This window comes from Habropoda laboriosa, unplaced genomic scaffold, assembly GCF_001263275.1.
Source record: "Habropoda laboriosa isolate 0110345459 unplaced genomic scaffold, ASM126327v1 scaffold57, whole genome shotgun sequence".
Taxonomy (NCBI): Eukaryota; Metazoa; Arthropoda; class Insecta; order Hymenoptera; family Apidae; genus Habropoda; species Habropoda laboriosa.
Genome location: NW_017100229.1, coordinates 1,297,913 through 1,317,867, shown reverse-complemented (window position 1 = coordinate 1,317,867; position 19,955 = coordinate 1,297,913). Strand labels below are relative to the sequence as shown.

At 44.1% G+C, this 19,955-nt stretch overlaps 1 protein-coding gene across 4 annotated transcripts in view; it reads right to left on the bottom strand.

The window, feature by feature from the left end:
• Positions 1 to 19,955, bottom strand: part of LOC108571438 (forkhead box protein P1) — a 218,456-nt gene that overhangs the window by 197,759 nt on the left and 742 nt on the right. The window lies entirely within an intron of this gene.

Sequence of the window (19,955 nt, the reverse complement as noted above, 5' to 3'; positions counted from 1 at the left end):
TAATCCTATGCTTAAAATGTATTTTCTTGTGGCCGCCTGACAGCAACGTGTAAATCTGGCGTGACAGTGAACGTGTTAATAAGTAAATGTTGTTCAAATTATGTCGTGTTTTATGTCATTTCATCAGAAAAATCTCATCAATATGTTAAGAAAAATTTCGGGATAAGAAAACGTAAAATTAAAACAGTTGGTATTTAAATCGCTTGGTTGCCTAGACTCACGTTTCATCCTTATCTTTTATTCGCTGTCCTTGCCTACGTTCTGCAAACTACAAAGGCGGGCGCGAGGCTCGAAAACGTAGTCCCTGACTCTACGAGCGTCAGGTTTAGCTTCCTTGCGGTCTGACACTTGTGGAGAATATACCGTAATCCGCGGAATAATTCTTATCCGCTGTACCTCAGAGATCGTTACATTGGACCGTATATCCTAGGAATTCCACGGGAGGTATATTCGAGCTTGGCTCGATCATCGATTTCCCTCGACCTCTCTCCCTGTTGCGAGTTAATTGGTCCGTAATCAGGTAAATAACGGAACAACCGAGATATGCTGGATGTAGCACCGAAGTCAGGAACAATCTCCTAACCTAAGATTCTGCTTACATAACGTCATCGTAAGTGATTAGGCTAGCAGCCGTTTCAGCGAATCTCTGTATAATTCAGACATATGATAAGTATCTTTAAAAAGAGAAAAAACGGAGGAAAAAGAAGGAAGAAACTGGTCTCGGAAACGCGACAAGCATAACCTAACACACGACAATTTTCCAACAGCTATCGTATTCAACTTTCGCTTTAATTATCGTCCGACAATGTCCCAATGGACAAGATATCTCGACCGCGTAACAGCTACGAGATAATGGAAAGCGCAAGTAACTCCATCGCGTTATTATCGATATACGAACGAATAATAATGGTCGTTATAATCTTTCGCCCAGTCGACGAACAGAACGTTTTTCACTGCAACGACAGAGGAGCGAAAGAGAGAACCGAGAGAATCCAATTGCACCACGGGTAGGTATTATCTGAAAAGAAACACACAAGTGTAACGAGCGTATGCTCGAGGATGTATGCTCTGTTACCATCTTTGCCACAGTGGTCGCGCGGAAACGCTATTTCATAAGGAGTAGAAAATAATCACTCTCGAGTAATATATCCCTTCTCTCCCTCTTCCCTTATATTCTCTCACAACGACGCGAAAACGCGTTCAGCTCTCTCTCGTACAACTGCTGCCACTCGTCGTCGTGCGCCTAAATTTTTATTTCCCCTCCGCCGTGGTACACCAATCTCGACTCGCGAACGAACGTTCCCGATACCAATGATTCCTAAGCCCTGTTCCTGTCCAGAGAGACCAATCACACACGCGAAGAACACCTCTTTCCACGACACGGTCCGGTAGCGTTTATCTTTGCCGCGTCGTTTCAACGTACAGAGAAAGAGAGACAGAGCGAGCGAGAGAGAGAAGCAGGCTGATGAGGGGGCTCTCAGCATCAATTCACCGTGGTAGAGGCACAATCATTGAGGGCAAAGTCATCGGGGAAAAATAATTACAATCGGTCGCCTAGTAAGCGTACGTACTCCACCAATTCCCACGTAGGTAGGTTCATCTTTCTCTCGTGTTCCCTTACTCTCTGTCGCGAGCTCGCTCGCTCGTTCACCCTGTATCCCACTCCCACCGCCCAGCCAAGGGTGGGGCAGGCTCGAAACCCCCTAAGTCAGCCCGTATCCCGGAAACCACTTCACATATTCGCGGTTCGACGATCCTGTACAAAAATCCTAGCCGTCGTTATACTTGGCTCGCCTCTTTATTATTACTTTTTTATAACGACGTGACAGGCGCGCGTCAAAGGTTCGTACCTGTACGACTTGATCGGCGAACAACAATACTAACGACATACTACTCTGTATGATCATCCCCATATTCTCTATCAGCTCGTTTTTATCTTCTTCCTTCTTCCTTTCTTTTTTTTCCGAACACGTGTACAATTCGATTCACGATCGGGAATCAGATGTGAGACGTTGAAATATAATCGGTGTCTGCGGTGTTATTATACGCGGGACATTATAATGACTGCGCTAATGATTTCGCGGAGACTGCCGATAATCGTGTCGAAACGTCTGCGTTTCTTACTACGCTGGACATACTAGACTGTAGGAGAGATTGGGAGGGGAGAGAGAGAGAGAGAGAGAGAAAAAAGCGCGTAGATTATGGTAACTGTGAATTTCTTTCTTCTGGTTCCATCGTGAACGGTGGACTCTAGGTTCTCTCGATTAAATTGCACTCCGCATATCGTGGTAGCAGCCACTTAGAGAGATAGGAGAACGTTTCCATTACCGGGCGCGCACGCATTTCAATGACGCAGAAGAGAAGGAACGGCGGAGGAGAGAAGTTGGAGAACTAAAACAGCGGTTTAAGGTGGTCGGAGGAAGAAGGCTGTCCAATGTCTTCTCTCGAACCAGCGGCCACTAAGGAGGCTGAGCCATAAATAGCCAGCTGAACACAGACGGGACCGACCAACACCAAAAAACGGCCATCGGGATGATCGGCCAAGGAATGTTCACCCCTTGCATCCGAACTGCCCGGAGATTAATCAATTTCCTAGGAGAAACTGCTGCCTCCAACGACACCTGTATGAATGTTTCTTTTGGTCCAACTTTTCTTTTCTTTTTGTCACTTTGCATGGACACGTTTTGGATAACGTTACTATTAGTGATACTCGAAGAATGTGAATGGAAAATTGGGAAAACTTGGTTTCATTTAACATAGAAAGGTAGACCTTTTTTTTTTTTTTGTCAAATTGCAGACATTTTTCGTGGTATAATTTTTAGAAGAAATAGAAATTTTAATTTTTTAATTATGATTTCTTCTTCTTTTTCTTTCACTTAACGACTATCTCTAATGGAAAATTTGCATAAATAAATAAAATGAAACCAGAGACATTTTTCGTGGTATAATTTTTAGAAGAAATAGAAATTTTGAATTTTGCATTATGATTTCTTCTTCTTTTTCTTTCACTTAACGACTATCTTTAATGGAAAATTTGCATAAATAAATAAAATGAAACCAGGTAGGATTATTTATGCACAGTAAGACTGCATACATTAGCTGCTCTATAAATTGCGAAATTTACAAGGGATCAATCCTCGTACGTAACTTTACCGCTCCATAAACCACACGATCATCCTTCCCATACAAGAAACGCGATCTCCAAGTTCCTTCCCAGTAATACATTAACTTTCGTAGCGCACTAATTGCAGCAAGGGAGCATAAACGTGTGTACTTCAATGGAATCGGTTTACTCTCAGTGCACCGTCGTAGCTTTTCTGTTTCTCGCATTCGGGCTCGTTAAGATCATTAACCCTAATGGTATTCCCAACACGTTCCGCGTAAACTTCAGGGCGACGCGTACGCGAACTTCCGGGAAGATTTTCTTCGCCCGTTCCCTTATTCCCTTTCTTACACGATCGTTTCGCGATTCTCTAGTTGATGCGTCGCACAGACGATCGTTTCTGCTATTTCGCAAAATGGAATTCTTCGGAGGATACTTTTATTTCACCGAATTTTGTACGATATCTTCATGAAACTTCACCAAATGTTTACAATATCTTAATGAAATTTCATAGAGAAGACTAATCACGTGTCATCTGACATTAACCCTTTCGCGATCGAATTATTTCTTTTTTCTAAGAATTTTTATGCATACTAAATTGAGATCAATTTTTATTCGAGCATACTCTAGCGAGATATCAAGGGTCTGATTGGTAAGGAAAGGGTGAAACATAATCGTACACTACCGTCAACGTTCCGACCGATGTCTCGCCCGAGAAACGAAACGTACGACCGTGCGTCGACTCTAGTCGAACTCCTTCGATCCGTCGCGATCGCATTCATATCACCCGAGGGCATAAAACGCAACGTACACTCGCGGATGACCGAATGGCAGGCCGCGTATCCACATAACAGCCTCCGGTGCGTTCTATTCTAGATTCATAACTATTAATACTAATGTCTGCGAGGAGAGCCTCGAGCCAGGGAGCAACTTCTTGGCCAACCGTTGACCATTTCTACCTCTCATCAATGGGCACATTCAAACACAGGCGAAACATGAATTTATCAACGGGAAGGAGAGATCCACCCTACCGTGAACCGTGTACGCGTTGTTTCCACCACGCTCTATCCACGACTAAATTTATTCCTAGCCCCCTTCCTACCACACTCCGCTAAACGTGTCCAGATGCACCATAGAGAGACAGTTTATACCGTATCGTAACCAACGAATTAAAACCTTCACCTACGATATCTCGGCTAATTAGTTTTCCCGTCTGTCCAAGTTAACGAGCCTTGAATCGTCTTGTATCGAAAGGAGGGACACACGATCGTTTATCTCGCGTCATATATCCGTAGAGAAACAGAATCATGGGCGTGGAACACGTGAGTGAAGAAAAATTCTAATATGGACGAGTACACTGTATGTACACACGTACAGAACATACACGCGTACAAACGTACATACGTATATGTATACATATGCAGACGGATGAAAGGAAAACACGTGGAATGAATATAGCGTAGAGGGGGGTAGCAATAAAGAAACGAGCACGAGCCCGGAGTTCTTTCGTTCTGTTGCGCGGCTGTATGTACAGTATAACACACGCAAGACGTTGCCGAGTTATTTAGAGCACGATTATGTACTCGATGATTCATATTTCAATTTTCTCTTTGCCAACTAACCGGCGATTGAAGACAAGTATGCCTCGATTACTCTAATCATGTGATCCTCCGCGGTATATGCGCTGTTATCTTATCTCGGGCTCTCGGGTACACAAGAGTTAGGAGTTGGAGAACGATAATGCTTGCATTTCGTATTGTTTGACGTTCAATATCACCGAGAAATTGTTTCGCGAGAGAGGAAAGTCGTATGCACCGGGGATCGGTGTGTGTTTTATTTTACACGAGATTCCGAGACGATCTGTTTTTCAACGTCGCCGTTGTCGAACATTCGAGTGAAAATTGGAAAAGAGAAGGTGTAACTGGTAAGGTGTATAAATTTGCAAGATGGGATAAAAATGTGGGGGGGAGGAAAGAAGAAAACGTATGCAGGGCCACGAAAAAGAAAGTTCAAAGGAACGAGCGTTGAACTTAGGCGCGCGGCGCAGGCAAATTTTTCATTATCTTGCGCCATAATCTATTTACAGAAAAGATTTAAAGCTGGGACGTGCGGTGCTCCCAGTCTGGGGTTACTGAATTCATTATTCCTTTAAAAATATTAACTTTACTAACTCTACCATTTCTTTCTCCTCTCTTCTTCGTTTCCTCTTCTCCTTTTTTTTTTTTTAGCTAGAGAGAGAGAGTGAAAGAGAAACGCAAACCCATGCGGAAGAACGATAAAATTTCGCGACTTCTCCTTGTCCAACGGACATTTCCTCCTTTGCCCCTTGAAATATGCAACCGTGGATCGGCAGGAACTCCCCGGTATTATTTCGTTATTTCCCCTCGATATACGGTTTATACGGTCTTACTAAATCTCCCGTTGCGCAATTATAGACAACGATATTTCAACGATATATCTTTGGATACGTCTTGCTTCTAAGAGCAATAATTAACCGAATTAAATAATTGCCGTTGCACTATACTTCCAAGTCATATTTCAACCGCGATACATGTTTGGAGGTGTACGTCGCTACCGCTGTCGCAACGAAATTTACGCGAATCTAAGAATAACATCTCGTTTGAAATAGAATCTTGTTGTCATTGGTTCACTAGCCGATATTCTAATCTCTCTGGCGGATTAAATCGGCCAACACGGCGGTCTTCCAGCTGGACGTCCGATAAGTATCGACAAACGAGATAAATACGGCTGAAGGAAATTCTTCGAGAGAAACTTAAGAGCAAAAACCGACGATGTCTGTTGGTAAAACGAGAGAGATTTCTTCTTTCTTTTTTTTCGTTAAACGTGTATTATCCAGCGTGTACGTTTTCCGCTTACGAGTTATACTCACACCTGAGGAAATCAGGTCGCGTCGACGAGAAATTTAGATTTTCCCGCGTGAAAATTTATACCGATCTCGCGTTTTAACTTCTGCAAAAGGGTGAACCGCGCGTGTAAAATTAGTGTTTTGCGGCCGCGGCGGCGATATTACGTGGGGCCCGATCGCGTAAATAAATGAACCGATGAGAGGCCAGCTACATACCAATCCCTTAGTACATCTTGGCTAACTATACTTGAAGCTTCCGTGACCGCGTGCGCGGAACGAGCTAGCGCGAAATATACCAAAGTCGCCGGGAATGGAGAGCGAAGAGCAAATGCGTCCGCTTGGAGAAGGGACGCAACAGTAAATCTGTCTCATCGTTTGGCACGCTCGTGTTCACCACCTCGAATGAATTATTTACTTATCAATTATTAAGCGGAGCTCGTCGTGTACCGCTTAAAGATTTATCGTGCCACGCACACGAGAAATTGTCTCTGCGTTTTCGCGCTACGGTTTCATAACTGCTGATATTTATGACGTTAGACCCGATTTTCAAGGTTGCTCATAACCCAAATATAAATAATTTTACAGCCTACGTTCGACGTGTGTCTCCGTTAATGGGCCGATCGTACGTCGATTCGGGTGACAGCTTGGGAAAATAATTGGGAAACCGGTTGTTTGGTCAACTTTTCACTCTCTCTGATACACAGCGTACGGTTGCTTAAGAAGTTACGTTTGGTTACAAAGTTCGAGAATGTACCTAGGAAATTTCAGATTGATATATCGAAAATTAGTAGAAGTTGTTTCTAGGTTTCTCTGAAAGCAGCATCCTCTAAGAGAACAGACACCGTATCTCACAAAATAATCGACAAGCTTCCTCCAAAATTAAACGTAATCTCCTCCCAAGCATTACTTAGACCTTGACGAACGATATCTAAAAAATTCCTATCGTCTCGTTTGCAATAAAAAAATTAACAACATCTACCTAACAAAGGTACCTACCACTGAAAACAATTTCCATTCAATCTCCTCTACTATTTTTCCCCCAAAAAAATTCCCCAATTTGTACCCCATATTCGACGTCTCCGGGTGCAAGTTCGATCAACGAGCTTTCAATCATCGCCGTTAATTATCCCTCGAGTAATCCGGACGTCGGAGAAACCTCGCAGAAACAGTGGCGTTGTACAGTAGTATCGCGGTGAATGCGAATTCTTTCACAGGCTTCCCGGAATAGGAGCAAAATGGAGCAAAGTCGGAGCGTGCAGAGCGGTTGCGAGTCAAGTATACCGACGTCGTACACAGGCGAGCGGTAAATCCATCGCGTCGTTCGGTATGTAAATCGCTTATCGCTTCGAGTGGACCACTCGGTATAATTAGGTAGGTAGGTAGCTAGGTAAGTAAGTATAGGTAGATAGGAATGGCATCATGCGCCGCCGACATGTATCTACACATCTAATGGCGAGGAGGACGAGAGCAACCTCGCGGAATTAGGCTCTTCCGTTGTTTCTATTACAAAATAGATGGCACGATATTGCGGGGCATCACAGAGAGCAGCGTAGCTAATCTCTACTTCTTTTTCGCCGCGTGATACCGTGTTACAGTACAGATACGATATCTCCGTGACAATTTTCTCCTTTTATTGACGAAATATTTTTCAAGTACGTGAAACAACGAACGGCGATCCTTATCGTTCACGAAGGACGAGTATATAATAATTTATCTACTTGCGTGTTAATCGAACGAGAACCGTCGTACAGATAACGTACACCGGCGTATAGGTATATACGCGAGAAATTTCTTCATATTTCTCGCCACTACCTACTTTGCATAAGAATCTCGAACGGTGAACACGATTGTACCGGTATAATTTTCAACTAATTGACGCAACATCCGGAGAAGACAAGATACGAATAGGTACACACCAGACGTGTCAAACTTCCGTATACAAATGTACGTGTCACGAGGTTGGCAATCGACGTTTTGACGAGCATCGCACGAAAACGTTCACGAACGGCACATACATACGTGCATAGAGTGGTACGTGTGACAGGGAGTTCGGTCGTCGGGAAACTGATGTCTATATACACACACATACACATATATTCACCGGTTTATAATACGTGATCGATCCGTGCAAAAATACGACAATGCTAAACGCGATCTTGTATCACGGGACGAGGAATCTACCCATAAATCCGTATTACGAATGACTTAGCATCGCGCTTAAATTGACCACGGTATGCTAAGCTGAAAATTGGCACGGAAGAGGACATCGTCGTCGCCTCTAAATTATTCTCTTAAAATGTATCCCCTAATAATTTAATACTCGTTCCTTATAACCCGGACGAATTTATTCGCGTAAATAACACGGTACATCCAGCAAGTAGATATCATTAATCCCCCGTGGTAGAAAATGAACGGTGGCGGGAAAGAGGATGACACACACGGTTAGAGGTGAGGGTCGGAGAGAAAGAGAGAGAATCCATGGTTGCTATCCTCCACACGCCGCCGCTATTCGTCGAGATAAAAGCCAACAAATCATCGCATCCAAGATGTATCCGTAACCATTAATCCGCGGTTGCATCCTATCCAGCTACTTAACGGCACTGGGTGAGTGCAACGAATGTCATCCTCTGCAGCCCCATGCACCGTCGTTCCGCGATGCAGGCCGATCACGTGACCGACAGGAAGCTACCAATCGTCTTGCACGATTATCCCGGTCACCCTCTTTCCCCGCCGAACCGGGGACACACGAAGCATCGTGCATCGTGCAGCGTGCACGTGCGTGTGCTCATGCTGTCGCCGTACCCGTGTGCGTCAGCACAGGGCATCAGGGACAGCGTTAAATAGGATTCGCGAGCGTGAACATCTACGCGTATATACGCGCATACTCGTCTTCTCTCTGTGTGTGCGTGTCGCACAGGTACACAAGTGTGTGCACGTATACACAGGGCATCAGGGACAGCGTTAAATAGGATTCGCGAGCGTGAACATCTACGCGTATATACGCGTATACTCGTCTTCTCTCTGTGTGTGCGTGTCGCACAGGTACACAAGTGTGTGCACGTATGCGTGCGCGTGTGTGCGTGTATGTCATCTATGGAGACAACGACAAGTAGAATTTTCGTGTGGCTTATACGAGGAGAACTGTGGTGGTAGTGCGTTAGGCGTAGATGTGAATGTTCAAGTATAGTTGAGCGCGAATTTATACGTGCACGCGTCGTATACATGCGACGAGACGCAGCGCGGCGTGGCGCGGCGCGGAGCGCATAGTCGAGAGTCGCGACCAGTAAACCGCGCTACACATTATCATAAATGCCCGCGCGCTCAAGCCCGTCCCACGCGTAAATCTGTTTCGCAAATTGCGCGAGTGGGATTATGTCATCTTCCTACAGTCTCTTTCTATCGCGTACCACTCCTGACACGAGCGTGCCCCTCCGATTCACACCGACTGCGATGCATGGAAAACGAGAGACCGTCCTTCGACGCGCTTCCATCTTCGACTTCCTTCACTGATTCTTGAGCTTTCATTCTTTTTTTTTTGGATCGAAAGTGCTTTTGGGGGAGGAATACGCATTTGGGGTAAGACGGCGGAGTTGATTGTGTGATTCTGTGAGAAATTTTTTGTTTGTTTATCGGAGATGACGTTCTTGTGGGGAAATGGTGGTTTTTTCTTTGCCAAGTGAAAATTGCAGGACACGGTTCTTAGATAGGAATGTTGATCTTTGAAATTGTTGGGATTGAAAATCCATTGCATACACGTGCAACTGCTATTACATTATTTTATTATTGATTATTCTTATCTATATTGGTATTTGTTTTAGGCGTTGATAAAACAGATGTTCGTGCATTCTTTTTATTACGTTACGAGTACTGTTGCAATATGCCTGCATTTCTCGCACGCGATTTTATTGGGTAGATTAAAGCAATCTGAGCTAATTTCGATAATTTTCATCGCTCTAAATTTGTGTTAACACGCCTGAAGTAATTTCTGCGACATCGTTGAACGTCCGATAAAAATGATCAATAGTGAAAATAAATAGAATTGCACCGGTGTGCAGGAATTTTCTTTCACAACCGTGAATTCATTTTCTTGCGCCACAAAATTATTGGCAGATTTTCTAAGTACAAAGGAACGATTCTACGCGAAATTGCATACGATTGCTAAATGTTTCGTGACGATTGCGAAATCCCCGGTGAGACGAGGCAGGTAAATAAACGCGCGGTTGTATAATGAGCGCATGGGGCACTTATCGTCGGTAAAACAATATTGTGCAAACAATAGTGGGCTCAGATAAGGCGCGCGATGCAGAGAAACGGAATAAAGAGTGTCTCTTTCCGTGAATCTCCCTGTCTGCCAATTATTTTTCTTCCCTAATCTGTGTCCTGATTGTTCCATCGTGAATCGTATGATCTTTACCAACAACAGTCGTTATCCTCTACGATACGAAAGATTTAGAGAAATTAGAACTGAAAGGAACTAACCTTGTCAGCTTGTTTGGCTCACAAATTAGGAATTTTTATGCCGCCCTCGCGCCAGCCGATGAAGAAGCACATTTGTAGCTTTTGCACGACCGAGCTTGTGAATACCGGAACACGGAACATAAGAACCTCGGGAAAATCCAGTTTTGCAAAGATAATTCCGACTATTTCGCTTAAATACAACAAAAAACAAAAAGGAAACTGTCCTGTTCGACTCTTTCTCTCTCTCTATCTCGGTCACTTTTTTTCCGTTCTTCTCTTTCAATCACGTTTCTACGTTACACGCGCGTATAAAGTCCAAATTTTAATCAAACGATCGTCACAAAGGATTGAAAAACAAACACTCGCGATAAGTTGAAGAACAAGGTACGCGACTGAAAACGACGCGTTCTTCAGATCAATGGCGAGCGATTCATTGAGGAAAAAGGGAAAACGGCGACTCGTATCGTCCACTGTCTTCTACAGACTCCTTCAATCTCTTTCAACAACAGGCAGACGGTGTCGCCAAACTGATAAGACACAGCAGTGGCAGCGTGGAATTTAAAGTGAAACTGCGTGGGTATCGCGAAAGGGAATTATGTTTCTTCGATTGTATGCAACGATGCTACGCGAATGGAATTTTATGTCTTCCCCCTTCTGGACATATCTCACGGAAACACCTCTATTCGCGTTAGCCGAAAAAAATAAAAAGGGAAACGTTTCGACAAACGGAAGGGAAGAGTAACACACACAGACACTTCGGAAAAGGTGAAGAAAATTTACAACACTATCAACCGAACCGACGAACGAGATTGTGGCCCGTGTGTAGAAAGTGGAAGAGGAACGATGGAACAATCTGTCTTTGATATCCAGAATATAACTGGATTGAAGTAGTTCCTCACCGTTTCGACACCGCCATAAACAGCGGTATACTTTGATTATCCACACGTCGGCCAATTAAAACCGAGATAGATAAGGCAGTTTAGGTTGCAATCATTTTTTCAGACCAGCTAGTAATTATTTATTTCTCTGCTGAGAATGTGTGTCGTTATCAGCTACACTTCGAGATGATATCGTCACCCGTCTGGCTTGGTGACATCGTTGTACAGTTCATAAACACGCATGTATCGCGCTGTTTTTCGCGACGCACAGTTAAAGAAAGAAAACAAAGGAAAATATATGTACGTGCAGCAGGAGTCGATTGTTTTCGTTCACGGGCAAAATACATAAGAGAGATGTGAAGATTCGAAGAATCTTAGGGTCTGGTTCGTTTCGCGAATAACTCGATTAACACCAAAACGGATCATCAAAGGGAACACGACGATTCGAGGAAGAAAGAGTTAACACGAGCGAGTCTGAAATGAGCCTAACGTTATAAATACACCTCCACCGCGAAAACAACTCTTCGTTAGCTTTGACTCGTTTAAATTAGATTCGGCTACACGGCTGGATCTCTTGCATAACCATTCATTCCTGACAGTCTATACATTATGAATAGGCTCGACGTAGCAATTTGTATAATTTAAGAGAAGCTGTCCGGTGTACTGCCAAAATATCCAACAGTTCAATTTCTATAGTTTCCTACTTTCCACAGCTAGCATATCAAATGTCTATAATTAAAAAGCAGAGGAAAAAGCACTCTTAACCCTTTCGTTCCTGATGAAGCCTACAAGCACTTTCAAAATTTGCTCACTCTACATTATTGCAGTCTTTTAACACGTTTACTCCTTAATTTTACTTTACACGATCTTCGTTGAATAAAACAAATTTTTAAAGGATGCAGTCAACGTAAAAGAGAAAGGGTTAAGAACCGATACAAAAGTAATACGCCTTTGAAACCTCTTCATTCACCACGAATGGGGTGATATTTCCACAAGAACTGGTCCACTTCATTCGCAAATGAGTGCGATTGGAACCACCGCGAAATACACAACACCGAAGAAGAAGAAACTTGCTTCGTTTCCCATCGAACGGTCCAAAGTTAGACGAGATCTGATTATCGCGGATGGGGGAAAAAATATCGAAGCAAAGAAGAGAAATGAAGAAGCAATCGGTGTAGGACGATAAAGAGGCATCCGTGCAGAAACGACGAGGCCCTACACTCGAGTGCAGAGAATCTCCGTGTGACGTTTGTGTGTGCACCAAACAACGCAGGTGAACATTCACCAGCACGCAGTCACGCACCTACACCAACGGGCGAACTGTTTGCCGAATCCCTCTTTATGTCCCTCATCGTTCACACGAGCACGCGGGGGCAGAGGCTTTCGTCGCGATCCATTCGTTGTGTACGAATCTGCCCCGGTAATTGATTCATGATAGAACCGCGAATTCAAACAAGACCGATCTACATTTTGATATGCCGTCGCTCGCAGTTCACTACGCGATCGCGATGTCGCTCTATTATGTCAGCGGCGTTGTTGCGACGAGATACATCGTAACCGACGCGCCGCGGTCTGCTCGTGACCGACTCTTTTCACTGACGCGACAAGGTGACCAGGTTTTCGCATTGACACGATATTCCCGTTAGGAGAACCGCTCCTTTAGATACGTTCCAGGGGTTCCGATTTTTTTTTTTTTTTTTGCCATTTTGCAGCAGAGGTTTGCGATGCGTTGCTTCATTTAGCGATATTACCAAGTGATTGGGTTCCTTTTTTTTTTCAATATTCAAGGTCGAAGAGTGATTTATTCGATCATTTTTAGCAATTGGGATTGTTCTAGAATTTTATGAGGGGCTCTCTTTTTTTAACTATGATATTCAGGGTTGAGGAATGACTTCTTTGATCATTTTTAGCAATTGGTGTTGTTCTAGGATTTTATGTAGAGTTCCTTTTTATTAGATTGTGATATTCAGGGTCAAAGAGTGATTTCCTTGGTCATTTTTACTAATTGGAATTATTCTAGAATGTTTTGTAGGGTTCCTTTATTTGGACTATCATATTCAGGATTGGAGAATGATTCTTTTTATCATTTTGAATAATCGGAATTGTTCTAGGATTTCACGTATGGTATTTTTGAATACTGAAATTGTTAATTAACAAAAGAAGGTAACCAGGTTTTCCCAATTAGTATTCAGATAAAACTAAGGATGTTAATGCAATTATAACATATCGAAAAATGCAAAATACATGAAAGTAACGTTGCAGTCTTGTCGACTGCATCATAGTACAATTATCTATGCATTAGTTTACGTGTCTCGGGAGATTTTAACGTTACTCTCGCATATTTTCCGTATTTCCCTAATTACGCTATTCAGATTCAAAGAAAGGTCTCTCTAAGTTACTCTAACAACCACGAGAATGAATATTCAAAGCGACAGATTAAAAAAAGAAAACAAGAACCAGCACATTTTCCAAGAAACTGTGAAATTTTAATCACCCATTGGAAAATACCGGCGTTTCAACCCAATATCTCACGATTTCAGATAAAATTCTCGATAAAACGTAGCAAGCTCTACCAGGAAGAAAATTTTTTTTCCGCATGTACCGTTGATTCCGTGTTGCACCATGCTATTTAATATTCACCTTAACATTCCCTATTCCACTTTTCACACTTCAATCTTACCGGTTCGAAAGTTATCGCGACCGACCACCACACCCTGTATTTTAATTTCATTACGACGCGGTTCCATGAAATGCCTCCCAGCCGATGGAAACGCTTTCCGTTTCCATGCCGTCGGTGCTGGTACACGCGACGATTTCGTTTCTTTCTCTGACAAACTCTGTCTAAAAAATACACCTTATCCCGATAGAATCACTCGCACACAACGATCCGCGTATAACCTTTGATTAATTGCTTTCTGATACACAAAACCTTCCTGTACACAATCGAATTCGTTCATTTTTAAGCATGCTTGTTACTCGCCCACAAACGCTGAAACACGTCACGATGTCAAGAGGGGTACATATAGAAAGAGAGAGAGAGAGAGAGAGAGAGAGAGAGAGAGAGAGAGAGGTAGAGAGTGCATACGAATTGCAAGACAGTAGACGTGCAGACGATTATTGCGGTTTATATCAGGGCGGCGCATCGGCCGTCCCCCTTTGTGTACAAATCTGCGTAATAATTGATAGGCGATGGGATCACGAACTCAAACACTGACCGGTTTTAATACGGCGGTCGCTCTCAATGTCCAGCATCGTGCAGATTCTCTATTATAGTGGAGGAGAGGTAGAGAGCAGAGTGGGCTGCTGCAAACGAGGTTGCATCGGATAACGCGACCAATGCAGAACGAGTGGATAATGATCGGCTTTTTTTTCGAGGCCATTCCCCGCGAATCGCTCCTCGGTGTCCCATAGGGAACGTGAAACGCTCTTTGTACCGCCGACGATTCTGGTACTTTCGTCCTTTCCTGCACAATCACGTCGACGGAGAAAGAGCTCCTCTCTCTCTCTCTCTCTTTCTCTTTTTACGAAAAGAAACTATGCGATTCGACGTTAGCAAAAGGTACAAAATGAGGGAGAACCACGACTGTCCGAGAGAAAATACCTGCTATTATCTTCGTAACTATTTCTTTCTTTTCTCGAATGCGTCTCGCGACAGGGACACTCGTGTGCGTTCTTTAATCTAGGAAGTGAGGAAGATGAGCTAAGTCGCTGTTAGATAAGACTAGCGTGGTGAACGAGATAATTAATTGTTTGGACGTCCTTGATTCGGAATTGTGTGCGTTAACCCTTTGAGTATGGTGGGAGGATTAATGCGTTCGAAGAAATTTCGTCGCTATGGAATATGAATGTCCTTGATATGTTTAAACCATGAATAATAGAATATTAATATTTGCAAGATGGAAATTTTTATTAGTTTTTACTCGCATATTAGAGAAATCGAATTTGAAATTGATAAATGAACCAAATCAATGGGTTAACTCACAATGGGTAAAAAACAGTTAACCTTCTACAGCTCTATGTGACTTGGAAGCTACGTACCATGTATCTGTACTTTACAAGTCTCATTTTATTTTTTCATTGCATTGTATTGCCGTACTATCACATTATTATTATTAATCCCTACACCTCCCACCAAAATGATTTTTCTTTCCACGAATGAAGAACAATCAAGGGTTAAAAGACACTCTACACCAGTTGCAAAAATGGAACCCGACTCTGTCACGTTAATATAACGCGAATCTACCAAAAAACTACACACAAATCCCTATCAACCGGTGGAACATTTAATCTATCCGGCCAAAACCTCGGTTCTTTCGCCTATGAAACGCGAACACGTCCACCGCACGACCCAAATTACCCCCAGTGAATGTCGAAACGGTCAGCATTCGATTTGATAGCCTTATCGCGAATTATTCATGATGCACCGTGATATCTGGGAAATTGTCGCCGAGGCGACGCCATGATCTTGTTATAACGAGTCGCCGTGCAAACCTACGGTACATCACAATCGCTGGATGATAATTTAATGTAACGACGCGCGTTAGTGCGCCGATCGCAAATGAACGGCCGGCTGGTCGGCGTTCCCGTGTTAACGCGCCTACGGGAACAGGCCGTGGGGGCATATTTGACACGGAGCAGTCATGGATCGGCAAATCATCGAATCATCGGCGGTGCTCGACAACGTAACAAGTCAACAGGCGGTCGTTATGTATATTGACGTATACTTGCCGCAGTTGCGGCGTCGATGCCTGTTTCTATTGACAAATACCCGTCGCGGGGGCGATGATGCATTGCCGTACACGCGCCGTCGGAATGACATGGAATGCGTATTATCGCGACAAAATGAACCAACCTCTAGGAATTCGAATGCCTCCCGTCGATATTGCTACAGTCGATACACACGACACAACTCCTCTACCTGTGTACAGTCTGTTCAGTTCGCAGCTCCATCATTTTCAAAAACAATTTACAGACTGCCTTAACGCGTTCATTGTCACTGTTCAGATCGATGAACTCTCTGTATTTCCCATCGAGTGTATTTCTCTCTTCTTCTTCATTTTTATAGACAGTTTAAACACTTGGCGTTACGAAAGGAAGAGAGGCGTAAATTTAGAGAGAAATTGTCATGCAACTGACGGTGCAACAAACAAAGAGAGGGGAAAAAAAGAAGGTGAAAGAATCGACGGAAGAGCAGATATCGCGAGGAAGGAAATCGTAAATTCGCGACGACACGATGAAGACGCTAGAGCCCGATGGAACTCGGCTGTTTGCAACGTGTCAGCCGATCGGCATGAAAAAAGGAAAATAATCGAAAAGGAGGGAAAGAAAAAAAAAAGAGAGAAAGAGGGGAGGGGGAAAGGGGGGGGCGATAGCATTGGCGACGTCGAATTGAAGAATCGACGAGGACAATGCGGAGTGGCGTTGAAGTGGCTGTGACGGATGATAGGCGGCACGAGGATCGCGGTAGATCGGCGAAAAGTGGCGGAGAGAAGCACGAGTCACGATACACAACGTGTAACAATGGAGCCAATATCTGTAGAAAGGTGGTGCTCGTAACGTGCACACTCGACGCGCTTGGAAACAAATGTCGTACCTATGCGTGACAACCCTTATTGCGGCGAAGAGGGGGTGTGTTTGCGAGCTGCGTGTTTATTGCTCGACCTGGCAATAATAACTGGTTATTATTCATTACTCCGGCTCGCCGTGGTTTGGAACGCACGAACGTCGCAGTCAACTACACGGCGACGCGAATCACTCTTTCTCTCCTTTCTCTCTCTCTCTCTCTGTCTCTCCCTCTGTCTTTCTCTCTACGGCGTGTTCTTTTTTTTTTTCGAGACTCCTCTCGAGCCGTCGAGGACACGACGATTCGTGAAATATCGCACTACGACTCCCCGCTTTCACCCTGGGGGTGGGATAACAAAAAAAGAGAGATCGACGCGTTATAAACTACCGGAGAATTTACGCTACGCGAGAGACGAAGGAAGAGAGGACACGACACCTTCCTCTCGAACATTTGGAAAACATTATCAGACGTATCTGATCGATTCCGGAGCAATTCGCAATGCGAAATAATCGAGAAGAGGGGGGAAGGTAACACAGTCCCCTTGCGACACCTTTATCAGACGTAGATTCCATTCGAACACGTCGAGAATGCATTACAGAAGCTGCTATCTTTTAACGTAGGTGCAACCAAGTGGAAGAAAAAAATATGTATATATGTATATACATATATATATATAAAGAGTCGCGTCGCAAACCTGGAGCATGAATAAGCCAACGGGCAAAGGTGTGGTTCCCAGGCGTCCACGGTAGGAAATCGCTCACTGGGGAAGAAAGATGGAGAACAGAAGCCAGGAGCGAACCAAGACGTGATTAATATAAAAGTGGGCGGAGCCTGGTCTGGCCGGAAGTAGCCGAAGAGGGATGCTGTGCCGTGCCAAGCAAGCGCGAAAACGGGGGTTATAGTGGCACAACTGTGTGTTGGTACACTGTACCGTATGTATCTTCATCCTATGCGGCTGCATACACACACCAGTCTAACCTCTCCCGCCACTGTGTGTGTATACAAGTGCCGGCACGCACGTGTGTGCACACACACCCACACACACGCGCGCACACACCGAAACACACGTTTCAGGCCAAGTTGGAAGAGGTGAGAAGATGGGCGAGGTTGGGGGGGGGGGGGGGGGATGACGCGAAATATACACCACCGATTGACAAGCAACACCCTTTCTAGCTGATCTGGACGTTCGATGGAAGTATTACGAAGAAGGCGTGACAGTGGCTTTCGTAGACGACGATACGATCATCACGATCACGCGCACCAGACACCACGATAATAATTATTCGAACAACTCGATATTGGAGAAGAAAAAAAAGAACACAGTACTATTGGATCGTCCAAACAGAAAAAAAGAACAACACTTCTCTATCGTTTGCGATAGAAGATCGTTGTATACGTCTTGGTGAAACTTTAGCGAAGTAAGGCCTCTCTAGGTGAGACGACGAAGACCTGTCAGAGAGCAGCCGTCTTTGAATTTTGACGAAATCTTTGGTCAGCCAAAGGGACCAGAAGCAGATGGCTGCACGGCAGCACAGGCAACCTTGGAGGAGCACTAGAAGACGGTGGAAAAAGAGAAGAGAGAGCGAGGATAGTAGTGGGTGGGTTAGTTGATTGGCGAATATGGGATCGAAGGGAACCCGACCGATCCACAGGGGTTTCGGAGACGCGGGGTGCAAGGGTTGACGCGCGGGGGTGGCCAACCCCACCTACTTCTTTAACGCCCCCAAGTAGGGTAGGACCGCCTCCGTCTCTGCGTTGTTCCACCTACCTACACCCCGGGACTTCTGCAGTCTCATACCTACACCACCCATACACACCGTCGTCTCCTCTCCCATAGCTTCGTCTACTCCCATTGACTATATCCTTCGGAGAAAAATCACCTCTATTCCCAGGTAACACCGAGCGTTTCACGATTGAAGCGTAACTGCCATTACCGAAACGTTGAATATACCAACCACTCTTGGCTGCCGTATACTCTGCTGTTTCGGATAAATAGGGGAGGAGGATTCAGACGTTACGGTTAATCGATGATTTCAGAGCTATCGAGTGACCGATGTTATTTTTTTTTTTTTTTTTTTTCGAAATCGAAACAATTTGGATACGTTGAAGGTTGTTAACGGTAGATAAATTACGAAGGAATTGAAACGGTATAAAGTGAACGGTGTTGGAATAGAAGTAGAGTTGTTGAAATAGTTGAGCACCAATAACACAATGATTCATATCGTCGTATTATATCTCTCAAATCTCCAGGCAGCGTCAAAGCAGCCCATTAGCTGCCAAGATTATTTTTAGGAAAAATGCGTTTTGCCGGAAAGATTTCTGTACTAAAGGCAGGTACGCATTTAGTTACTCGAGCGTAGTTAATCTTGGAACTGTGTAGCGAGATTTATTTGACCAACCATTCTGCTTGTCCGGTGCACCTATTTGTCTTGTCAGGATCGTTAAAGTGTCATTTCCACGAATATCGCCCGAGTCCGCTCAACGTAAGATCAATCAGAAAATCCCAAAGCAAAGAGCCATTTATCTGTATTATAACGAGACACGTTATACTACCACTAACGTTGAGCGACAAAATACGATAAGTCTAAAGTTGGGTTTATTGAAATACTAGACCCTTATGATCCGCGTTAACTTTTGAAGCGAGGCGAGTATCGTGCGTATCGCCCAACGTTTCGTGTAAATAATCGACGCCGCGTTCAACGTGCACAAATCGATCGTTTATGCGAAAAATTTAATATCCATTTCCGTCACGATCTATTTCCTGCCACACGACGACCTAATTCCTCGCTAACCGAAAATCACTTTGCCTGTCATCAAAAATGCAACGATAATTTCAAGTATTTCCGTGCTAGGTGCCGATTCTATTCAATATAAATAACGTCCCGCAAAAAACCGATGTCTTAAAAAGTGACACATCGCGCGCGCGCGCGTGTGTGTGTGTGTGTTTGTATTTACACCATCTGATCGTAATGTATGCACCTATGACCCTCGATATTTCCCTGGTGACGCGCGCGAGCGTCGAGACGCTAAATTCCCCGCGACAGGAACGAAACAATTCGCAACGAAGGAGCACAAAAGAGGGGAAAA